Source organism: Cupressus sempervirens, chromosome 2, assembly GCF_028749045.1.
Source record: "Cupressus sempervirens isolate cs-2001-9-10 chromosome 2, ASM2874904v1, whole genome shotgun sequence".
NCBI lineage: Eukaryota > Viridiplantae > Streptophyta > Pinopsida > Cupressales > Cupressaceae > Cupressus > Cupressus sempervirens.
Genome location: NC_143119.1, coordinates 368,776,254 through 368,782,071, shown reverse-complemented (window position 1 = coordinate 368,782,071; position 5,818 = coordinate 368,776,254). Strand labels below are relative to the sequence as shown.

At 33.4% G+C, this 5,818-nt stretch overlaps 1 pseudogene; it reads left to right on the top strand.

The window, feature by feature from the left end:
- The first annotated feature begins 1,225 nt into the window (after window positions 1–1,225).
- On the top strand, window positions 1,226–1,838 carry LOC149572659 (putative ALA-interacting subunit 2 pseudogene; annotated as a pseudogene).
- The last annotated feature ends 3,980 nt before the right edge of the window (window positions 1,839–5,818 follow it).

The window sequence follows — 5,818 nt, the reverse complement described above, 5'->3', positions numbered from 1 at the left end:
GTTCAAATCTACATTTTTTCTTATGTCAAACAGTGATAGGAGGTTGTATTTGCATTTGAATATCTTGCACCTAGTAATGTTTCATGACTCACCACTTTGGTAGTTTTTAGTGTCCATACCACAAAACCTATGTTTTAGATTTCAAGTTATTTTGAATACATTTGACTAGGGCTTGAATCCCTCAAAATTGGTCATTTATTTTTGTCATGCTAATGTGAAACATTTATAATTCTAGGAGACCCTATTTGACTTGTTATAATTTTGACCCAGCTGACCAAAATGAAAAAATTCCTTTTGTACTGCATTTTAGAGGTCAAAGGCTTACCATGTTTTTTATTTGAGCTTATGAGGAATCTGTTTGATTAGTTTTCAAATGTGATTCCAAATGCAATTTGTGATGTTTTACTAGTGTCAAGAAGTGTAGATTAGTTGGTACCCCTATTTGTGATGTCATAACTCTAGATGCATTATAGGTGAGATCAAATGGATTATGCCATTGTATTGTACTCCAAAAATACTTTAAGTATGCCAATTTTCAAGCCTTGACAAGTCCATCTGCACACTTTCCCAAGTCCATTCTGTTTGAAAAAAATTCTTTTCTGCCAGTGCTTCCAATCATGCAAATTTGAGTAGCTTAATTTGACCATTTGCCAAATGCGTCTACTTATTTTTCATGAGCCCTAATTGTAGATTTTTACTCTCATCATGATAGTGAACTAATGCCCCAATTTCCATTTTCCCAAGTGTCAATTTACCCCATTTTCAAAGCCAAATTTGAATGTGTTTTGTGGTTTTCTGACATGTTTTATTGTAGGCAGTTCTAAGAGGGAAAATTTGATAGTCAATATCTTTTGACTAGGAATATTTCATGAGATGAGATTCAACATGGTGAAATTATGCAGAATAGAAAATCAATATTATTGATTTCAGAGCTCGGTTAGGTGTTTGGGTCAGTTTTCAAGGATATTCAAAGGACCTTCTTGACATGAAGTTGGCAATCTATAGACAGGTGTGAAATGAGTTTTTAATGATCAATTAGTGATCAAATTTGATTTCATTCTATTTGAGATGATCAGTGGATCAATTTGCATATCAGTTATTTGAAAACAATTTCTTTTTGGCCGAACCCACTTTTGGGGGCTAACTAAATCTCACCTAATTGATAAAAAGTGATGGGTTTGACAAAGTGTAGTGGTAATCACTCTCTAATTTCATGAATCTTTCCATGGAAGTGAATTTTGAAGGGAAGGGGCATAAAATAGTTTCCAATTACTATAAGAGCACCAATCATAAGTTCACACAATAAGAACTTCCTACCTGTAGACCTCTTTTGACTTCCTGATGGATCATAACAATATTGATGCTGGATGGTGTTATCTTCATTCCCATTGGAGTTGGTGCTCTTCTTGCTTCTTGGAGTATGGTTGAAATTATGCATAGAGATGATACTGAATGCATTCTAGAGAATTATCAACTCAACAAGCTAGCCTATATTCAAAATGATTCAATTCCCAAATATTGCTCTGTAGTCTTAAAGGTTGAAAAACATATGAATGCTCCAATTTATATATATTACCAACTTGATCATTCTTATAAAAACCATCGGTGATATGTAAAAAGAAAAATCAACAACCAACTATTGCATGGTCTACAAGATAACAACACTATTAGTTATTGTAACCTTAAAATTAAATCAAATGGTGTGCCAATAGTACCCTATGGCCTCATAGCTTAGAACTTATTTAATGATACCTATAGATTCTTTTCTTGAGAATATTGAACTACAAGTCAACAAAACAAACATAGCTTGGGAAAGTGATTTGGAAGAAAAAAAATGAAATGAATAGGTAGCTGGAAGACAAGACTCCAGGGCCAATCTATAATTCACAAACACCACTATGGCTCCAATGGTGGTAGCCAACTTTAGAGAAAAATGATGAAATGTGATAAAAGCAGATGAAAGGAAATAGATTCTAACATAGATGCCAAGTTCCTCATTTATCACAACATCTCTGCTCAAAATGCCATCATCTCAGGGCCGAGCTTTTTAGAGGAAGGAACATTAATCATCAAATATTGAGTTGTGTAAAGGATGGATACATCATTTTACAGCTTAAGGTACCTTGCAAAGACTTCTACTAAACTTGGTAGTTTCTTTTCATTTTCATCTTCTGTATATATTATCACTCCAAACTTTAAGTGATCAAGAAGATCTTATTGTGTGAATGTGTATATCATTTCTCCCAACCTTTAGAAATTTGTATGGAAGAATTGAGCTACATCTTGAAGCTAATGATTATATTATGGTAGCGATTCAAAATAACTATAATACATATAGCTTTGGTGGAAGGAAAGGTTTGGTACTTTCCATAGCAAGCTGGCTTGGTGGTGAAAATGATACTCTAAGTAAAGCCTATGAATTGTAATATTTTGAATCAAGGCTTAAATATGTCCTCACCTTATTATTTTGAACATGAACCTAAGATGGGGGAAACCGCAAAGGGCTAGCCTCAAAGCTTGAGCAAGAAGACTACCATAGTAGTAGCAAAGCAATGTTGAAGGATGTCCATGCATGCATTTGGGAATTGGCTTGAAATTTGTCTTCAAAAAATGCATCAATATTATGAAAGGTATGTCATTTTGAAGAAGGCTAGAGCAAAGGCTTGCCACCATTAATGCCTTTTATTTTCTAGTTCCAAGTTCATAGTAAAAGACAAAAGGAACGAAAAATAATTGTCCCACATTCACTGGGTGGGTGAATTTTAAAGTGTTTTAATACTAAAATACACAATAGGTCAAATGTGTTAAAGACATGGCCTTTTTGAAAGGCTGTAGTCTAATGTGGTGGGACTTGTGCATGCTGGACAGCTAGAGGTGATGAGAGTAAATTTTGAACAAATATGCCGAAGAATGCTGATGTGGCATTGAGTGACCAAATGCATGGGATTGTGCTAGGTGGTGAACCTAACAACAAGCACATTGACACTCCTCAAAGTTGTATGGAGGATAAGTAATGTGGGAATGCACCTGGGAACCACATGGTAGTGGGCCTAGGTTGGAGGTGAGGTGGTGTACCTAGTCAATAAATGACATGACAGCATAGGCGAACCAAAAGATGACAAGTGTTAGAGAGACTTTCAATGTGGTGCAAATCTTGAGGTGCTAACATGGTGTAGTGTGCTACATGTTGTGAAGGTGCATTCTGACATGCGATGTGGTAGCTATTGACCATGCATGTGGGAAAGCACATAGCTAACATATGGCAGTGGGCCTTGGTCAGTGATGATGTAGTAATCTAAGTGGTGAGATGATGTGGCACAGTGATGTGTCAAAGGAGTAGTCTAAGAACCAATCAAAGGGTGACATGTGGTAGCCTAGGCAAAGGGTGTTTGACCCAAAATTCATGGGTAGGGCCAAAAATTTGAAAATAAAAAATGATTTTAAAGAAGAGTATGTATAATTTTTTTAATTCAAAACTATATATAATATAAATTTTTGACTTAGGAAAAAATTTTAATTTTTCGATAAAAATTTAAAATGAAAGTTCAGAGAAAGAACCATAGCAAGAGGTACATTTTTTAAATTAAGATTTTTGTAGTTTTTGGTAAGCAAATATAGGCATATTATATAGTGCTGAAACTGGGAGATGATGAAATTTCCATTTCTAGAGTTTGTTTTTGCATAGGTGGTCTCTAGTTCAAGTTATAGGAAGAAATGTAAAATTTGGGCCATCTCAATAAAATTGTTAAAAATTGGAAATATAGTTATAGGCTTGGTAAAAAAACATGGTAAAAGGTCTACTGGGTTAGTTTCGAGGATATTATGCCATTCTGGTAAAATTTGGCCCCGATTTTTTATTTTTAGAATATTATGAATTTAGATGTGATGAATTTTAGGGATTGAAGTTGGGGTCATGATTGAAGGGCTTTTCATCATTCAACAAAGATATTTCCAAGTTTGTTATAGGATAGTGATGAAAACTAAATATGATCAAATGGGTAGAAAGATGAAAGAGGTTTTACAATAGCAGATGATGGAATTTCAAGTGGGCACATGTCATCTTCATATCAAATCTAGGAATTGTCTCCTTCTGTATCTTTCTTTCTCTCATCCATTGTGTTGGTTCTATTTTTGGAGAAAAAATTGCTCACTATTGTGATACCATCTGTGTTCCAATATTGAATTTTCTCAGATTTGTGAAACTAGGGTTCCAATCTTGATGTGTTCTCATCACTATGACACCACATTCTTTAGCATATTTTCTCTTGTATGATAGAAATATTGAAGATAATAGAGAACTTTTAAATTTATTAATTATTTTTATGTTTTCATTTCATGCATTTGAATGTATTTTTTCAAAGAAATGAATACAAATGAGCAAGAATTTCTTTAGTTTCATTCTGATTCTAATCTCCTATCTTTGTAATCTACAGTCTTATATGGTTTACGAACAAAGAACTGAGACTCATTTGCATCCCTTTAAGGTTATATGTCAAATATGTTTTTCTTTTGGAACAAAGGGCAAAGTAAATGCTTGATGTGTTTGATAGGATTGTTGGTTATTTTGAGAAGGACAATTCATAAGAATGAGGTCTTTATGAGCACTGATCTTTGGTTCACAAAGTGATTAGATAGATCTGATAATTTAGTGCATGAAATATGTTAGTGATATCATAGATGTATGTGTTTGATTCATGTAATTTCCCAATAGATAAGGCACTAATCAGCTATAGGATCATTTTTTCTTACTACTGCATATTTGGGATTTTGTTGATATTCAACATCATTAATCAAATGTCTTTCCCTTTCATGTTGAAGAGTTGAAAAGGATTTCCTCACTCAACTTGAAAATTTTATAGATTTGCAATTTGCTATTGTACATCTTTTTTATTGCATAAGTATAGGAGATTAAGGGTTTTATGTACTTTGTTAGATTCAAGAATATGTTTCGGCACTAGTACCATATAAATTGAATTTGAGGTCCACTCGCCTAGGTTTTGCAAAGCCTAAAGTAGAAAAAGGGTCTAGCCTTATAATTTTCCTAGTGTTTGAAATGATATGTTGAACATGGGAGTTAGTTGCCCATAGATTTATCTTGTTCTCATCGGGGTAATTTGAAACCATGTTGTTTCAAAACACCAACAATTTCATTCAATTGACTTTTTAGCTTGGTGATATGGATGATTATACATGTTTTGATTTGTTGAATTGATTTTCAAATTCACCACCTTTGACCATGTTTCTTTTCCATTTCTATATTTATTTGGTTCTTCTACACATGAATTCAACTAATCTTCTTATAGTTCATTCTCACAATGTGTCTATTATCTTCAAGCTTAGTCTTCACTATTCCTCTACTATATTTTTTCTGTATATGCTGATGATTTCTATATTTTACCTGCATTATGTCTTTAATGGAATACTTGATAAAAAAATTAGGGTTTGTTACAGATTTGTAGGAATTCTTTCATGAAAAATTTCTTTTCAAATTGAATCTTTACCTTTAACATGATTAGGAAAAATAAAATATGAATTAGCAAAAATATCCAAACCTTCTTCTCATCAAGGAATTGTATAACAAACCCTCCAAACCCTAATCACCTAGCTTTGGACTTATACATTGGTCACATGATTTCCCACATTAGGTTAGCTCAAAGGAATGATGAGAAGAAAGATCATCCTATAGGAAATCTAGACTCGGAATGATTACTTTGACATTCGCCTTGACTCAAAACCTTAAAGAAAAAGATATGAATTGAAACTTGGGAAATGCGTAGCTACCCTCTTTGGAACTATCCTAACTCCATATTTAGATACC